Source organism: Drosophila suzukii (assembly GCF_043229965.1).
Source record: "Drosophila suzukii chromosome 2 unlocalized genomic scaffold, CBGP_Dsuzu_IsoJpt1.0 scf_2c, whole genome shotgun sequence".
Lineage (NCBI taxonomy): Eukaryota > Metazoa > Arthropoda > Insecta > Diptera > Drosophilidae > Drosophila > Drosophila suzukii.
The window spans coordinates 13315715-13328816 of NW_027255896.1; the positions used below are offsets into that span (position 1 = coordinate 13315715).

Below are 13102 nucleotides of genomic sequence, written 5' to 3' on the forward strand. Positions count from 1 at the left end.
TAGCGCTACTCTCAATGATTTCAATATATTATTGCCCTTAATTTAAAAATATCAATTGAAACATGTTCAAAGATATTTTCCCATGGTGCCACTTTGAGTTGGCTGACTTTGTGAATACCGGCCTGCTTTTCAAGCCTTTCAAAGAATTGACCTAAGTCAATAGTTCCATTAGTATACAAATCGCTTACATCATAACTTGCTGTAATTTTCTTTCCGTGCTTAAATAAACACATTTTATTATTTACATGCAAGGTCACTACTTTACGTACTTCATAATTGTTAATGACTTCATATACGTTGGGCTTTGAAGCTTTTTCTATAGATTGCTTATGCAATTCTATTTGATCTTTCATTGCGCAGGATTTCTGTCTACTTTGGTTTCTGGTAGTGACTTTCAGAATTTTATTACTTGTTTGTATATTTGTTAGGTCTGTGATTGTTATTCTGGAGAGCGCATCGGCTACATAGTTGTCTTTACCCTTTAGATACTCCACCGTAAAATTATATTCCTCTAATTCACATCTCATTCGTGTTAGTTTGGAACTTGGATTTACCATTGAAAATAAGTATGTCAGTGCTCTATGGTCTGTTTTGACAGTGAAGTGTCTACCATAAATATATGGTCTGAAGTGTGTTATTGCCCAATGCATGGATGCTAATTCTTGTTCTGTAGTGCTCTTATTGCTTTCACCTTTCGTAAAGGATCTTGATGCGTATGCCACTGGAAGCTGTAGTCCATTTTTGTTTTGAGTTAGGACTGCTCCACAAGCGTATTTGCTAGCATCTGTGATTATGCAAAATTCTTTGCTAAAATCTGGGTATTGCAACAGAGTGGGATTTATTAATGCTGATTTAAGATGTTCGAAGGCGTTTTGACATTGTGTTGTCCATTCGAATTTTACATCTTTCTTACATAATCTTGTTATGTGACGGGAGTATTCAGCAAAAATCTTTATAAAACGTCGGTAATAATTGCAAAATGCAATGAATCTTCTAGCTCTGTCCGCATCATGTAGGACTGGATAATTTTGAATGACGTCGTATTTTTTGTCGTCGGGCAAGATTCATTTATCTGTGCATTTATGTCCTAAGAAAGTGACTTCATGCATGAAAAATGAACATTTTTCAGGATGTAACTTCAAGTTGTGTTTCCTACATTTCTCGAAAACATCAGTTAAGTTCTTGAGCATGTGTTTTTCGGAACAACCTATGACTATTAAGTCATCCATATAAAGAAATGCTTGCGAAGGGTCTAATCCAGAGAAAGCTATAGTCATCATTCTCTGAAAAGAGTTTGGCGCTATTTTTAAACCGAATGGTAATCGCGTGAAGCGTTACGAACCATTGTTTGTTGAAAAAGATTTTATATCCCGTGAACTTTTTTCCAGTTCAATTTGATGAAAACCTGACATTAAGTCAAGGCATGAGAAATATTTTGCTCTACCTAGTTGATCTAAAATATCATCGATTCTAGGGAGTGGAAATTTATCAGACAAGAGTTTTTTATTGATTTGACGATAGTCAATTACTAATCGCCATTTTTTATTTTCCGAATTTGGAAGTGACTTTTTTGGTACTAACAAAAGTGGGCTATTATAAGGTGATACAGAGGGTTCCACTATTTCATCACTGATGAGTTTTTGGACTTGTTTTTGAATTTCGTCTTGTTGACTATGAGGATTTCTATAATTTTTTATATTTACGGGTTCATCATCAATTAATCTCAGCTTTTGTTTATAAAAATTATTGGTTGTGATCGATTCGGTTTCTAGTCCGAACACATCACTATACTGGGTGCATAATGCTGTAAGTTGTTTATTGAATTGAGGCGGGAAGTTTTTTGCAAGTTGGGATAATACAATTTTTTGTCTGTCTTCTAAGTCCGTTTTTACTATGTCGTAGTTTGAAAGTGGTTCATGATGAATGTTTTTGATATAGACTACTTGATCTGTGTTTGTAGTATTTAGTAATCTTATATATGCATTTTGGACTGTTTCTATGGTATTTGCGATATAGATACCATGCTTATTTTCTTGATTCGGAATTAATACACTGTCTTCTTCTGAATTTATTTCGATTTTTCAGACGACTTGGGATCTTGCTGGCAGAATTAGTGAGTTGTTGCCAGAACTCTATGCTATTGGAACATAAATTGGATATTTTAGGTTATTTGGTCTTATTATAAGCCAGTCTTCAGACGGCTTGAAGTCTAATTGACAGTTGTATCTTTTGATAAAATCGATTCCTAGTATTCCATCACATGGAATAGCGAATTGCATATTTACGATATGGAAATCATGTTGAATTATGTACTTAGAAGTTTGAATTTCAATAGAAGTTAAGCCTTTTGATTTTGTAACTTCCTGACTTATACCCTGTATGTTTATGATGTGATTATCTTGAATGTTTTGAAAATTATCAGAATTTTCCTTCAATAAGGATATTTCCGCACCTGTGTCTAGTAAGAGAACTAATTCTTTTCCTGTTGCTACGTTCGTGAAAGTGACAAATGTATTTTGACTGAGATTTAAAGTGTGAATTTTGATGTTGTTTACTGTCGTGTATCTAAAGGTGGTTGGGAGTTTCCCGAATTTGTTTGTGCCACTCTAATATTGTTATTGTGGTTGTTGTTGTTTCCCCCACGACTGTTTCCGCCGCTGGTGTTTCCACCACGGTTGTTGTTTCTATAATAATTGTTATTTTGGTTATTTCTGTTATAACCATTGTTTTGATTATATCCGTTATTCTGATAATATCTGGTATTGTTATAATTACCTCGATTATTACCTCGATTATTACCTCGTCCGCGATTTCCACCGCGCTGCGGGTAATTTTTGTAATATAGGACAGTGTTTGGCTGTCCGGTTGTTTCTGTGCAACTGTTTACAAATTTGGATATGGCTTCATTCATTGTATTGAAAGTACCGGCTTGCATGATAGTTTTTACCTTATCTATTGTGCAATTTTTAGTCATTGCTTTCACTGCATGCCGATTGGAATAACGTCTGGCTAACTCTAGGGATAAGCCATCTGTTATAAATGCACCTTCTAAGGATTTCGTCATCTGCTCAACCTCTTGTGTGTACTGGTTGGCAGTTTTATTGCGTTGTTGTAGGCTCATCAGTTTTGCTGACAACACTTCTACAGTTTCGCCTTTGACGTTGTTTTTTAATCTGGAAATGACTTCAGCTATTGTTGTTTCATCTCCGATTAGATTTCTGGCGACACCTTTTAGCTTTGTTATTATAATTGAAACGTTCGTGTTCGCCTTTTATTGATTCTATTATTTCTAATGCATCCATAAAACTCGTTAAGTTTTCAGATTTACCATCGAAAACTGGTATAAGCTTGGATGCTGTATTAATGAAATCAATATTAGATTGTGCCATTGTGATATTGTTTCTTGTTTTATTTTCTATTATGGAATTATCATCAGAATCTGTAGAATTATCCAGATCTGACATTAAAACAGCTGGAATAGTAAGATTATTTAAATCTTGCTCTTCTATTTTAGGATTTGTTTCTGTAAGGTCTTCTGATTCTATTTGGTCACTGTCAGTTTGTTTTGTTGATTCCGATTCATCACCAGTTTCAACTGCTAGGGAAGTGTTAAGTATAGTTGGTACCGATATGTCCAACTTAAACTTTTGTTTAATTGATATTAAATTAGATCGTAGTCTGATCAAAAATTTTGATACTTGGGACCAATGATCTTGATTTAATTTTTCCCTCTGGCCATATATTAGTATTCGTGCTTAATTAAAACATTTTACTAGAATTTCCATATGTTTTTTAATGGTATTCTTTTGAATTTGCCTGTTTTGAGTAAATGACTTATGTGATTTGTCAAAGTCAACTTTTATGTTATTTAGCTGCTTATATAATTCATTCCATTCCATTATATTGTGGAGATGAATTATTTCTTGAAGACCATCATTACTATTGTTTTACCTAGTATTGGGTGTTCGTCTACTACTGATCTAACCTGTACCCCTGGGATGGTGGATAGGACAATGGCCTTTTGGGTGCTTGTGCAATGAATTAGTGGAGAGGCATCTAAATTAAATGTTTCAATATATAAGTTTTCTAACTCGTAAATGCTTACTGAAGTTGGTGCAACTAATTGCAGAATTCTTTCTCTAAAATAAATGTCCCCATCATATGTGTTTGCAATTGCTTTTAGAGTAGCCATTTTTAATTAATTTATTTTTGTTTATTTTTTTTTTATTTTATTCCATTTTCTTTAATTTTGAAAAATTTCAATACAGCAATATTTGTATATTAATGTTGTTTGTGCCAAAGTGTTTAAATTTTGTCCAGATCATTTGCCTGGCTCATATATTTTTTCTTAAGACATTTATTGTGCAATTTATAAAGTTTATATAAACAGTTTGCGCACATTATTACAACAATTATTATAAGCAATGTATGAATTAATTCTAAGTCTATGGGGTTTGACTCTACCTTATTAATAACATTTGCAGTGGAATCCACTGTTTTTGTATCTATTAAACCCATCTTTGGGGTTGGTATTCTTAATATATATCTTGGTCTGTCAAATTCTTTAGATTTTTGAATCAATTCGTAAATGTTGTTAATGTTATTCATAAACAACTAGTTTAATATTATTAATTTTGATTTTACTTTTTTGTTTTTGACCAATTATTATTATATTTTACATATAATTTCCTGCCTATTTTGTGTATGGTTTTCAGGCCATACTCTAATCGGGCAACTTTTATGTCGCTCAATTTTTACAATTGTTTTTATAAAATAAATGAAAAAATATGCATCGCAGTGCAATTACAAAAATTGTTGCAACGCAGTGCAAAGATAAAAAAATTTGCGCTCTTGGTAGCGCTGTCGGTTCACACTTCCTTGGTACCGGTGCTGGCTGCACAGGTGTACTTCATGGTGGGGCACCGGTGCTGGCTACACAGGTGTACTCGCAGAACGGGGAGCACAGTGGTCCCTCGCAGTCATCTGGGCACGTCTTCTTCAGCTTTGGGATGGCAACTTTTTCTGGAGGAGGCAATGTGTTTTTATTTTTTGAAATATTTTGGATTACAGGGTAGGTGGATGTGGCTGTGGCTGTGGTCTGATTCTTACGTTCTGATAGCAAATTTTTTAGGTATTCAACTTCGGCATGTATTTTTACCGAATCGATCCATTTTATTGCTTTGCCGCTGTTGAGCAGCTTCAGTAGATGAGCCTTTCTGGCTTTCAATCTTTTGACCACGCCACTTCTTTTGGCACACATCACACTCTACTCACTGCGTTTCTTCTCTTGTTCTTGTTGTTGTTGCCGTTTTTGCTGTTGTTACTGTTGTTGCCTTTGTTGTTGATGTTGTTGCCTTTGTTGCTGTTTTTGCCTTTGTTGCTGTTGTCTGCTGCTGTCGCCTTTGTTGCTGTCTTCTTATTTTTCGAAGTCCAGATCCATGTCCAGATCCTTTTGGACCATAGTCACGGTCGCCATGTTGTGAGAAACTCCTTGTGTTGGTAGTTTTATTATTCCGTATCCATTTATTGAGAACACATCTTTTAGTAGTTTTTAAGATTCTTTATTTATTTAGTTTTTATATTTAGGAGCAGCGTTAATGCCTCTTCCAACGTCAAGTTGTTTCTGATTTTACAAGTTGCCTTAGGATCTAAGTAAGCCTAATTCTCGTAGCTGCGCTGCTTACAGTTGGGCGGCAGAGAGACGGCTATGTATATCTTATGTATATAAAGTATATTAATTATGCTCTCTTTGGCTGGAGCGCGAGGGTAGGTGTATGTACTTGAGTTTGGCTGAGCGGCCGGCGTGTGCAACAGAATGCTGACACTTGCACTTTCTTTGAGCGTGCCGATCGACTCATGTTTCGGCCACTTAGGTTTTTGACCGAGCCTTTTGTTTATATAAACACTGCAACAAAGTGTTACAGTGTGTTTGTTTCAAGTACTCTTGGTACAGTAGATATTCGATATAAGTGCATACTACAGCAGGATGCTTCCTGCAGAAATCTGCTCCTTTTCCACACTTATAACACACCAGCGCGTGTAATGGGCCTCGGCATCCTTGTCCATCCTCATAACGCCCTCGTGTGTCTTTCCGCTGCCGGTTAAATTCTTCCACCGTGACCGCGTCCGGTAAGTCCTACAGTGTCTGGAATTCCTCTACTTCGTTGATCGCCGCTCGGCGCATGTTTCTTCCTGTGTTTCTCAACCAGCGATCAACTCGGAGACCCTCTCTTTTGAACTCCGCTAATGAGGTTATTGGGCGCTCATACCACGCTCCATTTCCTTGCTCTGCCTCAAGAGCTCCATTAATCTTTGTTCCCGGCGCTCGGCACCCTCTAGGTTGTCCTCTTCATGCCTCTGAAATTGGGGAAGCATACTTGATCTCCCTTTTGGCGGTGCTAGGGGTAGATTCTCCCCACCGGCGGCTCCTTCCATTTCAGTATACTGGTCCAGATTGTTTTCTTCAGGCAGGGTATCTACCTGTTCTGGCTGATTCTGTGCGAGCTCCCACGGCTCTCTTTCAGGTGAATTTCCTAGCCTTGGCGCGCTTGCACTGCGGGGTTGGTGATTCTCACAGCGCGTTGTTGCTCGGGTCACTCTTCGGGAGCTGGGTTGGAATAGGACCTTCTTCTTGGCCCCCTTCATTTATATGATTAGGACTTTTTTAAAGGCCTCCGCTTTCTTTTATAAATTGTCACTTTGTGCTGATTAATACACGCACTAGAATTTGTCTTCACCTTTTTTTTGTTTGGTATAATAGGATCACGTGATTCCTTTCAAAACACCCGGCCAGGACGTACACGCTGAATAAGTCGTCAGTAAAAATGTTTATAAACTGGGGGTGCTTTCCTGTGCTTCTCAAGTTTGTCTTCGGTCAAGAACCGTTCGATATTTAAGCCCCAAATAATACAAAATAAGTATCCCTAACTATGGGTGTTAGCCGCTTCTACACAACGAGGTTCCGCTAAGCTAACATGCCCTTACTTTCCCTTTTTCTAGTCAGCTCAAATGTTTTAAACGGAAACTGGCTGTGTTTAGATAAGGGATCTGTCCAAAAACCCCCTCCCGCCAGTCATCGGAAAACAAGTTGTTTGACCGATCATTCTCGGGCTCCACAACCGTCTCCTATATTTTTGGACTCGAACCAAGCATACGACCTGACCAACTAGCCTAATACGTTGTGGGGCGTCGGCCAGAGAAACTAAAAATCGTCCACCGCCCAAATATGTCAAGGGAAACCGCAAAGACTCGAACCAAGCAAAAGACCAGACAAATGCCTAGTACGTTGTGGGGCATCGGCTTTGCGTTTCCTGTCTGTTCCCCCACCCCCATTCTGTCCTGGATCGACAAACGAACAGTAGACCCGCACCGCAACTGCTAAATGCGTTACCGTAATGTTTGCGCTCCTGCTCTTTCTGGACTCGAACCTATCAAACGATCTGACAAATGCCTAGTACGTCGTGGGGCGTCGGCCAGAAAGCACATATAAATTGTATTTACGTTAATTTCAACAAATAGTCGCTCAGCACGTAGTTTCATAGTATTATAATAACGATAACTCATAGTTCTTGTTTTAAGGAAATTCCGGTAAATTTGTCCATGAACAAAACGGGGAATTTCTACGGTTAAAAACATTTCAAAGTCAGGCCTCTATTCTGCGACACAGTTCTGATTGAGTGGCCTCTCAACACTGACAGTCACAGAAGTTGGGGACTTTACAGTTACTAATTTAATAACAAAAACAAATAAGTAGGCGCATATTTAAAATTATTTTAGCTCCCTGCTCTATCAAACAGTCAAACTACTCATGGCAAATAAAGATGAAAGTTATGCCATCCCTAGGTACATCCACTCCCATACTGCAAGTACCGAGGTTGAGGACCCTTGAGGAATATGAAATATCCTAGCGTTGGGCGCCAATTCTGTTACGTGGGCATATTAGAGCCCCGGTCCCGACAAGGACTTGGGCCGAGGGAGAGGCGTCCGATATTCAGGCACCATTTGCCGGCATAAGCTACGTCGTATTCGGGTCGTGGGATCTTGGTAAGCCTCTCTCCTCTCCAACATAACGAGAATAAGTATTTAAAGTGCCTGGAAAATAATATTAGTCACAAAGTTCGTCAGTCATCAGTCCACATTGCCCAACAAGCTTAGCTGTCGCTTGATCGCAATACGATCGGGCTGTGTTTTGGCCATATTTTCCCCCCTTCACGCATTCGTGTGCCAATGGATCGTCGCGGGTCGCGCAAAACGATCCCCTATTATCAAGGTTGTCCGTCGAAAGTTATGTCATTGTTCTCGACCTACTCCACTACTCGCGTCAGCACACCCCCTTAATAAAGCTCTAGAACTTCATGTTTTGATATTCTTTTACATTACAAATTTATTGGGTAATATTTATATCGGCGTGCGCCGTGGATGAGTAACATAATGTTGGCCAATTCATATGGAAATTAAATTAATTGACAATTACTTTTGTTAGCGGAGAGTATCGAATTTACTACCTGTGAAGGTGCACACATCAGCAAAATGCTGACTATTCACGACTACAAACGTCGCTCAGAGGGCTCTTGCAATTGTCATACGCGGCTGGAAAATTAATTTTTAATTATTATATATACAAAAATATAAAATGTATACAAAGAGGAATGTATATCCAAATGATTATATATGATTAATTATTATATTTGAATATTGTTATATGAATTCCTAAAAGATTAATTCTTGGTCTTAACTAGGAAGGTATTAACATTGCCCAAAAATAAATTCTTATCTAAACGAAAAAGGACAATGACCGTTGGAACGGTAGAGATAATGATTGCCTTTTCGGTCTTTTTACAGTGGGCAAGTGGTGAAAAATCTGGACGAATAATCTATATAAGAACTCTAATTCATGCACAGTTATTGGTAGGGTTGCTTTTGATAACAAGTATAGAACTCGTACGTTAAATTGTGGATCATTGTCTATAGTCTTTGCTTAAGCTTCTGAAGTGATCATTGTGCACGGATACATATTTATATGTATTTATAAGGAAGGAACCGTGTTCCGACAAAGTTACCCTCCTTTTAATCATGGGCGAAGAGATCTCGACGCTCCGGATCCTGGGCTTTGGGAGATGTTATAATTGGTTTATACATACGTGCAAGATTTTATGGCGGTTCACAAAAACATAACACAAAAATTACGTTACACAAAAATATAACACTATCGCTGTATAGATATGTATGCATCGTATGAGAGTTCCACTGCGGCACACGTCAGTTCCAAATGCTCGGGCTGGGGCTGGTCGGTGCAGCTCCAATTTCTTGCTCAGCGTTTGTATTTGGGTATTCTGTTTACACTTGCATTCCGAAATGCATGTACTCGCAAATTGTTTTTGGCGATTCACTTTTTGTTTATAATTTTGGAATGCAATTTATTCGCCGTTTATTGTTTCTATTGTCTTTTTGCTGCTTCACTTCACTGCAACTGCTCGGCTTATGCTCCGATGTGGGTCACCACTTTCTCCAGGGCATGATGTTGGTCGCGGCGTCTCTGAACAGAGCGCTTGTACATCCTAACCACCATCACTAGAATTAGGAGTAGTCCAACGATGAACTTCATGGTCTTGTTGACATCCTGGTGGTCGACGATCTCTACGGTGTTAATCACATTGGCAGTGTTGCCGGCCACTTTGGACGTTTTGCTGCCCGTATTGACGTACTGAGGCCATACACTTGGGTCACTAGTTCTTTTCGTCCTTCGGAATTATGCAGATTGACTTCCTTCAGAGTGTGGTCGATCGCAGGACCGGTAATCAGGTCGTTCTCCTGGGTGAAGTTGATCCTAGGGAAACGGTCAAGACATCCTTCTGGACACCTGCCTTCTTCCGGTCGTGGTCTGTGTGGATGGGAGTTGTACTTCTAGACCACTGTCAGGGAGATCAGAACAATTTCTGTCTGTCTTCTCTATTTGGCTGGGGTCTTTTATACCGGTCTAGAGCTTTCGCTAGGGGGTACCTAGGGGTACTGCTTCTCCATTTATCTTATCTTAGGAGTCAACGGCCGCCTGGTGCACTTTGCCATTTTACTGGAGTACGGTTACGAGCAGGTCGATCGTGGTCGTTGTTCTGGCCACGCGACACTCGTGAGTTGTCGAATTGTATTTCTGTTTTGCCCTTATTAATCTGAGTGTGGTTAGTCATTAGCGGCCCCTACCGTCAACTTAAGACAGTTGTTTGCCGGGGTTAATCTTTGTATGGGGGAGGGCGTATGTAACAACATCTTGAGACGACATTAAGGACGAGCCATTGGAAAGGCCATAACCTCCAGAAACAACCCAACCCAGACGCGTCTTTTGAATTAGGGGTAATCCAGGTGGGAGCTTGATTTGGCCAACGCACAACATCTCGAAAAAAAGGCTGGCTCCGATTAAAAGGTCCACCCGCTGGGAAGCATAAAACCTTTGGTCAGCTAACTGTATATTTTTGGGTAGGTTCCAGCTGCCAATGTCGACGTTGAAGCTAGGTTGTCGTTCTATCATGTTCGAAGCAATCACCGCGGTAATGTTGGCTGAGTATTCGGAAGTTCGGGACTGATTCGTAATATTGACCGAGTGACCATCCGTCACAAAACTGGAATCTCCTATTCCAGTTACAGGCTCTGAAGATTTTATTTTCATTACCTGAAGCTGATTTGCGAATCGGGACGTTATTAGATGCAGTTGGGAGCCCGAATCGAGTAGAGCTCGACAGGGAACGAAAACCCCGGAACGGTTTTTTACTAAAACGTTAGTTGTTGCTAAGAGCACAATATCATTACTAAACTCCTGCGAAGTAAGAGCAGCCGAAGTGGAAGGCAGTGCAGGGGGCGAGGCAGAGGAAAGTGCTTCTTGAAGCTGCGCTCCTTCGTGTGAAGAAAAGGAAGGTAAGTTTCCCAGGTGAAGCAGGGTGTGCTTAGATCCGCATGCACGACAATTAGTCGCATTGCCGAACTTGATGACCAACCGAGCCGTTTCGCTTCTTGAAGCCGCATCATTACAGAATATACAAAACTAAGGGTTAGAATTCGAGGCAACAAATGCTGATCTACGCGCATTGGGTATTCTGTTACTTCCCACCTGATTGCCCGGCGCATAGTTTGCCATGGCGAAATCCATAGTCTCCAACGTCCTGCATCGCTGCTCCAGAAATGATGCCATTGACTCCCACGTAGGAATTAAATTGACGAAGGCAGGGTCCTCTAAACGCTCTTCCCACTTTGCCTGACTTGCCGGATCCAACTTTTGGAACAGGACTTGGACGATGATACATCCTGCGATTTGTTCCGTCGTGCCCAGTCCTTTGAGAGCACGAGTATGAGCGTTTAACTTATCGGACAGCTCCCGAAGTGTCGAGACGAAACCACTCTGCACCGCCTTAAATCCCAGGATCTCAGTAATGTGTGCCTGAAAAACCAAACGTCGATTATCAAATCTATTTTGCAGCAAATCTAAAGCAATTGCGTAGTTGCCATCCGAAATTTCCTATGAGCGAATAGTTTCCAACGCTGCGTCCCTCAGGCACGATCGTAGATGCTGCAGCTTTTCTACGTTGGTGAGGTCCGGATGGATATCTATGATCGTGGTAAACATAGAATAAAAGTCAAACCAATTTGCATAACCTCCAGCGAATTTTGGAAGCTCCAGTGGGGGCAGCAATGCTGGCCTATGTCGAGGCTGACGCTGCTGGGGGCCGAAAACTCCCGGAGTGATGCCGTCAGCAAAAGTTGAGTGCGAAAGAAGCTGTGAGGTGCGCTTTGAAATTTCGGATCGAACCGATGACTTCAGAATGACTTCAGAAATCCAATTCTTCGAGCTCACCGAGCACCTTTTTAAATGACTCTTGAAGCTCATCAATCAACTCCAACCTCACATGAAGACCGGATTCGTCGCATAAAGTTAACGCCGCACTTGATAAGCAATCCACTAAGCGCTCCAGTCTATTAAATAAAGCCGTTGCCTTGCGTTTTAAAAATATTGCCCTGTTTGCATCAGCGGTAACATCTCCAAAAGTTCCCGTAGGCATGGCTACAACAACAACAGCAGACGAAATGCCCGAAATTCGGCTCCAGCGGGAAGATGAGCGCAAAGCAAACGAGTGAATAACAGCCCGTTACTTGGCTATGTACGCTTCTATGTAAAGCTGATTTTGTGCCTTATATGTAAATTTCCGCAATCACCAACTGCTATTTATTTATAGCGCTCACTGCATTTAAGGCCTTATGATTGTTGCTCCGCCAATGCACCGCAGCCGCAAGAACGAAAAAGTCAATACATAGACTTATATGATTTGCACTTAGTATTATTTATGCACAAATCACGTCGGGGTCACCAACGTTAAACTAATAAGCTTTGTTATTAGTTATTGCTAAATTAAAAAATACGAATTTCAGGTTGCTTTGTGCTTGCTAACAATTTAATAGCGAAAGAGAGTACAGTAGGCGGGACGAGAGTGCATTTAATGTCGAGATCAGAATTCGTACTGATTTTACAAAGGGACAGAATGCTGGGCCCAAGAATGCAAGTACACAAAAAACGAGAGAGCAAGATAGAGAGAGCTACCTTTCGCGATGCAATTAATATAAGAGATCAAATTAAGACGTTAATTAGCTGCTGCGGCTGCGTGACTCGACAATTACGTTATGAGAAACAATGTAAATTAAAAATAGGTTTCTAATTTTAAAAATTTTCATTACTCGAGTAAAATTTTCATATTTGAACTTTGTAATATATTAATTATCTTAATTAAGTCAGCTGTTCAATTGTGTCTGAAAAAATAATAATATCATCCATATAAACATGGCACGCTATTCCCACTTGCTCCATTAAGAAATCATCTATAGCAATCAAAAAATTCTGGGTGCATTTGTTAAGCAAAAAGGCATTCCTAAAAATTCAAACTTTCCATTATTTGTACAAAATGCTGTTTTTTTTTTAAATCGGAATCTTTCATTAAAATTTGCTAAAATCCTGATTTCAAATCGATTGTTGAGAAGTACTTAGCTAATAATATATATATATAAATAGTGATTTCGTTTAGCTTTTTGAAATCTATTTCCAGTCTATGTTTAGGACTGCCATCTT

At 39.6% G+C, this 13102-nt stretch overlaps 1 protein-coding gene across 2 annotated transcripts in view; it reads left to right on the forward strand.

Annotated features, from left to right (window-relative positions):
- LOC136117747 (uncharacterized) overlaps positions 1–13102 on the forward strand; it is a 41326-nt gene that overhangs the window by 19893 nt on the left and 8331 nt on the right. The gene's annotated exons all lie outside the window — the stretch shown is intronic.